The sequence below is a fragment of the Lissotriton helveticus genome, chromosome 2_1 (assembly GCF_964261635.1).
Source record: "Lissotriton helveticus chromosome 2_1, aLisHel1.1, whole genome shotgun sequence".
NCBI classification, from domain to species: domain Eukaryota; kingdom Metazoa; phylum Chordata; class Amphibia; order Caudata; family Salamandridae; genus Lissotriton; species Lissotriton helveticus.
This window is the reverse complement of record NC_136059.1, coordinates 1,170,816,930-1,170,829,168: the sequence shown is the minus strand read 5'-3', so window position 1 is coordinate 1,170,829,168 and position 12,239 is coordinate 1,170,816,930. Positions and strand designations below refer to the sequence as shown.

Genomic DNA, 12,239 nt, shown 5'->3' with positions numbered 1-12,239 from the left:
AAATGGAATTCTGACTCGCTTTTGTGGCAGTCAAAGTATTCCTTACATCGAATCACTAGCTTAAGAAAAGCGAGAGACATTCCTGTGGTTACACCTATATAAAAGCAGGACTAAACTAAGTCATCCAACCAAGGTATACTTGCTCTTTATGGAAATGTTGTAAAATTGACATCAGTGCGGTATTGACCGTGTTTGCAAGAACTTGGTGTTCCATTCTGATGTTGAAAGGGAAGACTGTTAAATGAACTGATTATTAGAAGTGTTAACAAAGGAAAGGAGGCCTGACCATCTTTTACGGTCTGGGCCTTTAACTGAATTGGTGCACTTTAATCTTGCTTTAGTTGGTGGGGCCTCACTGATGTCTTCATTTTCACTTTCAAAGCATTGGGCGTTCGGTCCTCAGACTAGGATACAGAAAGGTTTCTTGCACAGCATGTTTTAAGCATTTGAATGACAACTGCTGCTCCTATTTGCATTCAGACTTGGTTTTCATCTGCCATGTGCACTGTACTCCTGCTCTCTTACTTTATTTCCTGCTTATGGGTATTGGATATGTTATGCCAAGGGCTTTCGGTCTTGCAGGCTTTATATTTTCAAAAATGCTCATCCGCTGCCTCCTGAATCATGGATCTGCTGACTACCTTTAAGTGGTGTTGCTTATGCTAGGGATGTATGACATTACAACGCATGCTTTTACCACGCATGCTTTTACATCGCAGTTTTTACAACGCATACCATTACAACGCATAGCGCTTTGGGGTGCTGGATAGTGAATAGTTTAATTTACTATTCCAATTCCAGTCCCCGTGGATAGTAGGGAAGGTGTTGGATAGTAAATTAAATCTATTCCCTATCCTAGAGCGCCCCCCAGCGCAACGCGTTGTAATGGTTTGCGTTGTAAAAGTTGCGATGTAAAAGCACTGCGTGGTAAAAGTTGCGTTGTAAAGGATGTTTCCCTTATGCTAGCTCCAGTTCTTTGAAACTGTTTTGCAGTGTGTATGCCTGACCAGAGCATTACTGTGTGTACCTTGAGAAATCTATTTCCTCTCAGTCCCTGAACACGTTTCTTTGATGCTCCTCCATGTTGGGATGATTCATATGTTTGTAGGAGCAGGTCCTTAAAATAACAGACAAGTCAACATTTATTATCACAACCTTCAACACAGTTGGGGTGTCTATTCTCATTAGACGGTGCTAGCAACATGGAAAGGCCATTCTGGTGACATGCTTGTCTGTACCAGATTTTGTATCCAAGGATTTTGTCAGGTCTATGGATGTCCTGACTAACAAATTTTTAATAGAAGTGCTCAATATGCCTTAAAACCTACTTGTCCCGGTATTGAATTGTTTTATAAGCCTTACTCCCAAACTTCTCATTGTGAAGTGGTCTTTGGATCCAATTCTAGTCCTGGTATCAAATGCGAAGTGCCTTTCTTTTTTTTTTGTTGTTTTTTAAACTGTTTTTATTAAAACAAAAAGCGATTTGGCAATACATACATAAGCATATATATATCGGATGTGCTTCCAGCTCAGGTAGATCACGTTTCACATTCAATATGATTCCTTGTTAAATACCCACAAACAGCATTACCCCTCTTGCTCCCACCCTCCCAGCAGTTCTAATGTTCTTCTTCCCCTTCCCCTCCCTCTTCGTCTGAACTATCTACATCTGATTCTGGTAGTGGGTCACATATGTTCCCTCAAAGTATTCCCCGCCGACCAGATTTTATTCCACTTTCTTGGGCAGCCCCTAACTACATATACAGGGCGTTCAGTGACCATCGTCATGTCCATATTCCTGCACCAAGCTGGCAGTGTCGGAACCTCCGCTACACCCCATTTCTGCGCTATGTCTCGTTTGGCAATTAAGAGACCCAGCGTAACCCAAATTTGCATGTGACGTAAAAGGTCATTAGATTCCCACATGTTTAGTAAACACCTTCTCGGGTCTGGCAAGAGTGACACATTTGTTGTCTGCGATATGGTGCGTAATACCTGCCGCCAGTAGCCTGTCAAGACCGGACAGTCCCATAAAGTGTACAAAAAAGTACCTTCCTCCCCACAGCCCCTGAGGCAGAACGGGTGTGTTGCTCTTTGTAGTTTGTGTAAGGTGGTTCTAGTATAGTATATGCGGTGTAAAATTTTAAGCTGCACTAGTCTAAGCCTGCTAGATATTCCCACCTCTTTGGGTGACGCCAGTGCTTCCAGCCATTCCTGATCGTCTACCTCTTCCACCTCTGTCGCCCATTTTATTCTCATTGTGTTTGTGGGGTCTGGTAAGTTATTAAGTAGTTTTCGATATGTAAATGAGGTGGCCTTTTCCTCCATGTAGTCTGTGAGCAACCGGTCTTCCAATGGGGAAGCTTCTGGGATCTCTGTGTCATGTGGTATCGCCGTCACTAATGCGAGTCGTATTTGCATGTATCTAAATTTTTCATTCGGGCCCAACTTGTATTGTTGTTGAAGCTGATCAAAGGGTATCACTGTTCCCTTATCACATAAGTCTCCCACTGTGGAGATGCCTACGTTGTCCCATTGTGTGAAGCGCTTACTTCGTCGCAGGTGCCCTAGTACCTTGACATCCAACAGCGGGGTCAGTTTGGTTATCACCCCTTTCCAGCCCAACCGAGCTTGTGCCGCATGCTAAACCTGGGCAGTGTGCTTTGTAGGGCCAATTAATTTCGATACTGCTCCTTTGTTATAAAGCACTGTTAGCATGTTATGTGTTCCTAGTTGTGCCCTATCCGCCCTGTATGCTGGGTCATCTTGGGGTTTGTGGATCCAGTGGTTTATGATTTTAAGTTGCGCCGCCCAATAGTACAGTTGGAGATTCGGAAGTGCAATCCCCCCATCGTACCACCTTTTATACAGTTTTGCTTGAGCAATACGAGCTCGGCCGTTACCCCAGAGAAGGGTCGATACTTGTGACGCTACTTGCTGAAAATAGCGGGGTGAGATCGGGTCGGGCGTGTTTTCCAAGATGTAGAGGAATCTAGGTAGTGCCTTCATTTTGTACAATGCAGCTCTCCCGAGCAGTTTGGAGGGGCAGCGATGCCCAGTGTGTCGCATCTCGGCGCAGCCTCTCCAGTGGTGGTGTTAAATTTTTGGTGACGAAGTCGGCTGAAGTCCTAATGATGTGTATTCGTAAATATTTAAAGGAGTCTTCTGCAATCAATAATGGGCATTCCGTGGGAAGTGCCGGTATCGGTCCCTTTAGGATGAAGATGACCGATTTAGTCCAATTGAGTGTGTATCCCGACAGTTTTCCATGAGTATTACAAATATTAAGGAGTTCAGGTATGCCGCTCTCCGGCTCCGTGAGATATACTAACATGTCATCCGCGTAAAGTGAGAGGCGGTCTTCCCATCCCTCCCTTCAGCTGATCCCCTTCAGCAACGGGGTTGCCCTAATCAGTGTTGACAGGGGTTCCAATACTAGTGCAAATAAGAGCGGGGACAGGAGGCATCCCTGGCGTGTTCCCCTCGCTAGCGGAATCTCTTCTGATATGTGGCCATTAACAGTTACCCGGGCCACGGGTTTGGTATACAGGAGTCGTATCCATGCCCTGAATTTAGGACCAAAACCCACCCGCTTTAATACTCCAAATAGATATTCCCATTCCACCATATCGAACGCCATTCTAGCATCCAATGATAATATCACCGTCTGGCCCGTTAGGAATGGAGCCTTTGCCAGCGCCCCTTGTACGCGCCTCAAATTAAGTGCCGTGTTCCTGTGGGGCAGAAAACCAGACGTCCGGGTGTATCAATTGCGGTAGATGGACCATCAATCTGTTTGCCAACAGTTTTGCTAAAATTTTTGCTTCTGCATTTAACAAAGATATCGGGCGGTATGACGCACATTCCGCCTGCGGTTTCCCAGGTTTTGGGATCGCAACTATTGTCGCGATACGCTGGTCCAACGCGAGTTCCGCCTTCTCCAAACTCTCCTTATACATCGCTAATAGAGGTGAGCCTAATGTTTCTGGCCTTTGCTTATACCATTCTATGGGTAGCCCGTTGGGTCCCAGCGCCTTTCCCGATTGCACCGCATTAATTGCAGTTTGCAATTCTTCAAGAGTTAGTTCCCTTTCCAGCTCCAATGCCGTCTCCGGGGCCAGAGTTGGCATCTCGATATGTTCCAGGGAATCCTGTATCTCTGCTTCCGTCAGCACTGCAGTTGGAGTGTACACCTCTCTGAAGTGTTCAGCTAGTAAGTGTACTATTTCTTCTGGGTGTGAGTGTAGAGAACCCTCCCGCGACCGTAACTGTTGTATTCCCTTCATGCCCTCTCCTTTCTTATCCAGCCATGCTAGCATTTTACCAGCTTTGTCACCTATATCATAAATTTTATGTTTAGTCATTGTAATGTTGGCCATAATCCGCTTCTCAAGGTAGTCCTTGAACTGCCGTTGGCGGAGTTTCAGGATATGTGCTGCCTCTTGAGTTGGATCTAGTGCGTAAGCGTTATCCGCCTCTGAAAGGGCCAGTTCTAATTCTGTCAGTTCCCTCTGCTGTAATCGCTTGTGTCCAGTGATGGATGCAATGGCCTGCCCCCTAAACACCGTTTTGTAGGCTTCCCATACTGTTATGGCAGAGTCTACCGATGCCGTTTTTTCCTTAAAATAGTGTTTGGTTGATGTGTGGAGTTCTTTCTTGATGACAGGAACCTTAAGGAAACCTGGATAAATGGGGTACAAACGCCGGCGTGCTTTTTTCTGACAGGAGAGTGTCAGCAGTATCGGGGAATGGTCTGAAATGCCTCTTGGTTTTATGTCCACCTTCTCGACATTCTGGATGCTGGTGCCCAATAGCAGAAAATAATCTATCTGGGAGAGACTGTTATGTACCATGGAATGATATGTATATTGACAAGTAGTGGGATGTATGTGTCTCCAGATATCTAGGAGTCCCATAGCTTCTATAAACCCCTGAAATCGTGAGGGTCCAGGTGTTTGCAATCGTGCGGGGTATCTGTCTAGTGCTGCATCTATTGTGGTTTTGAAGTCCCCTCCTATGATAAGGTCTCCCTCCGGTAGTGTGAGTAGGAATTCGCCGAGCGCCGGTAGAGCCACCGAGTGGAGTGCTGGCGGTATGTATACCGACACTATAGTCAGGAGTCTGCCCTCCCACTGGCCCTGTACTGCTGCGAATCGACCTTGATCATCAACCTTAGTCTGTAAGACCAAGAACGGTGATGTCTTCCTAATCAGGATGCCGGTTCCCCTGGATCCCGAGGAAAATTCGGCGTGTACGACCATTTTGTACCCCCATCTATCCAGTGCTTTGCATGCCGTCCCCGTGAGATGCGTCTCTTGGAGAAGCGCCAGCGCCGGGCCATGACGTTTCAGAGCGTGCAGTATCAGTCCCCTCTTTATTTTGTCCCCCAGCCCTCTCACGTTCCACGTTAAAAGTTTAAGGGGGTGTACTGACGTCTTCTGTCATGTCATCCGGGCCATTATGTATTGAGTCCGACGCCATAGATAAAGCGTAATTGTAAGGGGTACCCCATTCTATGGGTTTCAGATAGTGGCTCCGCCGAGTAGGCGAAATTGGAACGTGTGAAAGTGCATAAATAACGCTTGTCATGTGTGTGAGAAAGCCATACCTCTGGTGTGTGTCGTGTCCCCTGAGCTAAACGCCTATTTCGCGATCGCTGCGTTTCCCTATGATCATTGCCACTAACTATCGCCAACCAATTACAAAAACTAGCAACCGTCCCCCCGCACCATTCCCCGCCCTCCCTGCCTCCCTGCTTAGCGGTTCTGTAACTACCCGCCACCCCAACTCAGCAGAGTGCTCCTGCCCTCCCAAAAACATTGTACTTGCTTGTCCGGGGTAAGAGGTCCAGTGGAGGCGCCCCAGCCCTCCTTCCCCTCCTTGCCCTCCTAGGCCCGCCTTAGTCCGCCGGCTCAGCTTTGGTTATGGTACGTGTTACTTGTCTTTGTTTATCAGTTCGCCGGTAGTCTATCAAGTGATGCCTACAACGTCCCTTCATCTATTCCTTCTCCTGGCTCGGTGGCTGCTCTGATTCTGAGTGTCTTGTTCCTTGCGTTCCCAGGTCGTCTTCATCCTCTCGTTGGCGGCGATGTCTGTTTCCGCGTTTTGGGTTCCCCACCGTTCGCCATCCCTCGATCCAGTCTTGTGCCGCTTCTGGTGTGTCAAAAAACCACGTCCGTCCATCTGCGACTACTCGAAGCCTTGCAGGAAAGATCATAGAATAGGGCAGTTCCTGAGTTCTCAGTATTTGTTTTACCTCTTGGAAACTTCTTCTGCGCCTGGACACCGCCGCAGTGTAGTCTGGGAAGAAAGTTATTGTGGAGTTTTGCACTCGTATGGGCGGGGAGACCCTTGCAGCTTGCAGGATGGCGTCTCTATCTCGGGGGGTGGGGGGGGTGGGGGCCTGGTTTCGGTCTGCCGCCGGATACCCTGTGAGCTCGTTCTATTGAAAAAAAGTTGGAGAGCCCCTGGGTTGTAGCCTAGTTTTCACTAGTTCCTCCACGTAGAGGTCCATCGCTTGTTTGCCTTCCGTCTCCGGAATGCCAACTATATGTATGTTGTTCCATCTTGCGCGTCCTTCATGATCATCGGGCTTCTCCGCAAGCAATTTGTTTTCTTTTTGAAGTTGAGAGACAGCTGATTGCAATTCAGATGTGTCCGTTACCAGTGATTTTGTTACTATCTCTACTTCCTTCAATCTGTCCGTCATTTTATGAAGATCAGCTCGGAGTAGCGAGACGTCGGTTGAGATCGAGCCCACCGTGTTTTGAATGCCAGTTAATGCCTTCATGATATCTTCAAGGGTGATTGTTTTTCGTCCCGTCTCCGTCCGGGCTTTTCCATGTAGGTGTGCGTCCTTCCGATTGGGTTGCCAAGCTCTTTTCGAAGGCAAATTTATCCAATTTAGCCTGCGTGGCGCTGTTCTTGGGATCCCTTCCTGCCCTGGCGTTCTCCGCGTGGGGTATATGGCTCCCTGTGGTATGCGAGTCTGCTGCACGGCAGTGTATGGTGGGAAGGCTATGGTAGGTCTGTTTGTTATCCTTCACATACGTATAGGCGCCAAGCGCCCTGTGCCACAGCTGTCCCGCTTAGTCGGTGGGTTCTAGATAGGCTGTTCCCTGTCTCAGGCCTCTTCGTTTCGCAGCTTCTTGCCCCGTGCCACCGTTCTGCCTATGCGTCCGCCACTGCAGTGTGATTGCGAGCGCGACTTTTTCAAAAAGAAGTCAGTGGTGGGCAAACTGTTGCAGCGATCTCAGGTGCTAGGGGGTTTGGCCGTGATTTACAGGTCCATGTATGCCCGCATGCGCTGCACCAGTGGGATATGGCTGGTCAGCTAGTTGCGCAATTTACGAGTCCGCCGCAACTCAGTGGCAGATGGCGCGTCGTGTTGCCTTAGGGCTCACCAGTGTAGTCGTCGGGATCTCTCTATGGGCAGGAGAAGTTCGTAATGGCGCCGTTATTCGAGTTTCAAGGGAGCTGCAGCCGTGTCCGGGATAGCGCCGCCTCTTCCACTACCGCCGATTCTTTAAGTGTCGAAACCGCCGTCTCCACATTTCTTTCTGCCGTCAGGGGTCTGGTATGCCCCCACTGGTATACTTGGGCCGCCACCCTGGGTAATAGTGCGTTATTCCACACCGCACTCTGCCTCTTAAAGAGACCGCCTCTGCGCGTCGGCGCAGGCCCCTCCAATGCTAGTCGCACTCTCGGTCCGCAGGTCTCTGTGTCGCAAGGCGGTTATTGTACCTTCGGTTGCTGTGGGTGTGTGGGTCTGACTCCTGCTTCCGCTGTCTCACCCCTGCAGGCTCTGTCTCAGGCTCCGCCGCGGGTGTCTGTCTGCACAGGCCTGCCGCAGCGCGTGTCTCGGCGCTGTCGTGCCCAAAGCCGGCTCGTCTTCAGACTTTAGTCCCCGGTCTCAGTACCTCAGGTCGGCCGCTCCTGCGCACTCAGTATTTTCACCACTGCCCGGCTACTGATGACACCGGAGTTTCACCAACTGTTGCTGCTCGGCCGCGGACCTCGGCCCCAGCTCTTGGAGGTCAATATTAGAACTGATTAGTGCTCGGATTGTTGGAAGGGCCGCGGAATCACCGGAGCTCCTCTACTAGGCAGCTATCATGCTCGGCTGCTAGCCACTCCCCCCGGGAAGTGCCTTTCAATCAAGATATCAGTGACACTCAATTATCTGCAAACATCAATTGCTGCCAAATCTGTGAAGCACTTCTACTCAAATACACTCCAAAACTCTTCTACCCATCTACAACATACAAGCTGTTTTCTACTCTCCTAAATCCTCTGAAAAGTAATTTTCTGTCCCTGCGTTTCAAAAACGGTGTAACCAATACATTTCACCCTAATCTTACCTAAACTTGATTCCTTACAAAAGAAATGTATAGGAAAGCTGCCAAAAACTCCCTGCAGTCACACATAAATATCAAATCTCGTCCGTAAAGAGCAGCTAAAAGTGGCTGTTTATTCCATGCTCATTTGCCTCTGCTTCAAGCCATCTTCCATCTCACAGCCAAAAGTAACTCTGCACCAAAACCTGCTCCTTCTTTAGGCATCCTTATCCTTGTGGGTCTCTGTTCTGTGAAACAATAAATGTAATCCTCTTCAGGAAACCGCTATCACACACTTGTTTCCTCCACTCTGGAATTAAGGCTGTTTTGGTGACTTTTTTATTTTTATGCCACCTATTTGCCCCCTCATATACGACTTACTATTATGTCCCTGTGAACCTGGCATGTTACCCACACCCTGTTGGACTGTGATTGAAATCCCATTCCTATTGTGTGATGCTTTAATCTCTGCTCTGAGACTCCTCAAGTCAAAGGTTATTTTTGATGTAGTCTACTGTCAGTTGTCGAAGGTAGTTTCATCTGTGGAGGTCGACCTTTCATGGCAGTTCCTTGAGCAAGCCTGGTGTTATTTACAAGGCTGTTGCTTGGTGTGTACTCAAACTTATTTTGTGGTGGTTCACATGGGAGATTGCCCTGTACACATCCATGGAGAGTGCTTGTTTGATTTCAGGTTGTCATGACCGCTCCTCGATACCTAGGCTTACAGTTTGAGGCATGGTCTTAATCCTGGCTGCATGCTAAGCTCGGCAGACTTAATCTCCAGATTCTGAGTTTTCTTGAGCATTATTGTTTGTTCTTCTGTTGGCCCTCCTAATGGGACCTCTAAATGATCATTGTTTTTTTTGGCTTCAGCTGCTTACTCAGTTGAGTCTTTGCATCATGATCTATACCTTTTGTCCCTTCAATACAGAATGTTTTTTTGCTATGAAAGGTGTTGCAAATCGAGCAGGTGCTCTTATTGTGGCACCTCAGTAGACCGAGGTTAAAAAGTCAGAACTCCAACTCTCGAAACTTGCTACTGCACCTAGAGCAAAACTTAAGTGTGAGTTCCCCATAACTTCCTCCCAAATGAGTCATTCTTACCCTTACTTAACCTTGGATGAGGTAGTCATGGCTCTAAAGACCAGGAAAGGCGATAAAGCACCCAGCCCTGATGGGATCCCCATTGACTTGTTCAAATCCAATATTAACCTTTGGGGTCCCCTTTTAACTCTACTCTTCAAAGCCTGTTGGAATGAAGGTTTCTTAAACACATGGCCCTACTCTCTCATAGTTCCCATATTCAAGAAAGACAATAGCATTAACCCAGCACAACGCAGACCCATATCTGATGGAGACTACTAGCCGCAGATTACTTAACATAGAATTATCCCCAGGCGTGAGACTGGATCCGGAGAACTTTTTGCCCCAGCATCCCTGCGCGCCGGGGTGACGGCACCACGTGACTCCACACTGACGTCGTCCACGTTTGTGACGTCTGCGAGGATACATAAGTCCCACCCCGGCACGCCCGTGTCTGTTTTTCTTCCTTTCCGCGTGCAACGCGGATCCGGATTGTGACCTGGCCTGTTTTCAGGCCTTCCATTCCTATTCACGCTTCGGCGTAAATAGAACAGTGTGCGAATGCCTTCGGGCTTCAAAACGTGTACCTCCTGTGCACGTCCCATATCGGTGACAGACCCTCACCCGATTTGCATGTGGTTCCTCGGTGAGCACCACGACTTTGAGAGCTGCAACGCCTGCCAGCACCTTAAGCCTAAATCGCAGCGGGAGCGCCGGATGAAGTTTCTGTCGGCGCGTTTGTCCAGGTCATCCCAGCGTCCTTCCCCTACCTCGGAGGCGAGGAGCCGCCGGTTTCATCTGCGACAGTCTCTCACCACGGCCCCAGGGGCGTGGCTCACCGGCTGGTAGGTCCTTCAGTTTGTCTCCGAGGCCTTGTTCTCCTTCCTCGGTGGGCGCCAGCTCCCCCGGGACATTTGCCCCGCCCGTCGCCCCCTTACCCGCCGTTTCCTTGCGCGGAGGCAACTAGGGCCCAAATGACAGCCTACTCTGTGGCTCTGCAGGTTTCTTAGGCCCTTCCTCCACCTCCAGAAACGTCTGCGGAGCCCTTACCTCGCTCGGGCCTTCCGCGGAGTCGCCGGCGGTTCCAGTGCCGAAGATTTTGGCTTCAGGTCGTAGGAGAGTGGTGTCGTCGAGGTGTGTTCCTTTAGGGCTCCGCTCTTCGGCGCCTGGCGTCCCTGCCTCGCCGCAAATCCCTACGGGGGCTCCCTGTGGCGGCACAGGAGATTGCCGGGACTCTGGGCTTGCCCTGTGTCACCCTCCGTCCTCTGAGCAGGCGGCTGCCTCGCCAGAGGTAGAGCCGGCGCTGTTTTGACGGTGGAGGCCGGGACCTGGGGCGCTTCCCGAGTCCCTCTCTGTCCTTGACGCGGGCGGCTGCCCCGTCTGAGACCGTGACAGTGCCATTTCGGCTCTTCTATTTCGACATTCCGACCCCGCCCCATTCTCCTCGAGAGCACGTGGTGGAAGAAGTCGACCCGGCACCACAAATACCCACCCCGGCGCAATTCAACGTTGATCATGGCTGACTCCACGGAGCCGCACCGGCGTCGGGTTCTTGATTCATCTCCTGAGGTCCCTTCTTCTCCAGAGCTCTGTCATCTGTTGGTGTGGTCCTCCCCGGAGACTGGGCACCATATTGTTGCCTTTTCACAGGCAACTTCCAGGGAAGGCTCCTCGCTGTCCCCACGGCCTAAATCCTTGAACCCTTCTTTCCGTGACTCTCGGCTGGCTTTTCCACCGGCCTCTCTGCCTTCCCCTGAGGCCCCTCAGGTCTCTCATTCATCTGTGGACCCTCCTCTGTTCAGAGGTTGGCCGCTCCCCCCTGGACATGGGGATGGACAGCTCAGTCTGCAGCCATCGCCCACGGATGAAATACTTTCTCCTCCGTGACGCCCTACTGAGGCCAGTGTTGCCTTTGTTTGGGCTATTTCCACAGCCACTGGTATTCTGCGGATGGGTGAACCTGTCACTCCGTTTCCTACGGACAACCTTTTGGAAGTTTTTCACCAGGGCTCTAATGGACGGGAGTTGTTCTTCCTTTTGAGGCGACACTCCATTATTCTCTTATGGTTGCTTTGGGCGCCGTGCCACAGGTGATCCGGTGCCTCAGGCGCTACTGCATCGCCACCGTCCTGCTCCGCATGACTTGGTCTGTCTTTCTTTCCACCCCTCTACTCAAGGCGCTCTTCTGCGGAATGCTTTTCCGTGTCTGCCTGTGGTGTTTCCTCCATCTCGGGAGGCCCGGTGGTTGGATTCATGGGGGCGTAATGCCTTAGCTTCTTCCAGCGCTGCTTTGCGGGCGCTTAACACTTTGTGTGTTTTGACCAGGGCTACTTCCAGTCTGAGGTACTCTGTGGAGTCTCTTCTTTCTCATGTCTCCCATAGGGTGCCCGTGCTGATCTGCAGGCCATGTGTTGGATGGTAGGGAGTTTGCCGCGTTTATTCTTTGTGCGGCCTTGGATGTTGCTGATGCTCTCGGCCGTGCTAAGGCCACTTTTCTGGCTCTCCGTCGCCATGCTTGGCTACGTGATGCTGTTTTTCCAGAAACTATTAGAGAGCGTCTGGTTGACCTGCCCTTTGACGAGGTCCTTCTGTTTAACACTCATGCAGACTCCGCCATTCAGCGTCTTCTTGCGGGGCTCCGTCCTCCTCCTTCTCCTCAGTAGGTTGGATTGTTGATCCTCTGGGTCTCGGTGGGAGGCGTTATCCCATGCTCCGGGTTTTGGTTTCTGGAGTGGCTGTTAAACTTTCTGTGAGGATTACTGTGCTCTCTGGGCCCTTGGTTGGCCTCTCTCTCTTCAGTTGGCTGCTGGTTCAGCCCCC

At 50.1% G+C, this 12,239-nt stretch overlaps 1 protein-coding gene across 14 annotated transcripts in view; it reads left to right on the top strand.

Annotated features, from left to right (window-relative positions):
* Positions 1 to 12,239, top strand: part of ANKRD17 (ankyrin repeat domain 17) — a 1,381,421-nt gene that overhangs the window by 796,319 nt on the left and 572,863 nt on the right. The window lies entirely within an intron of this gene.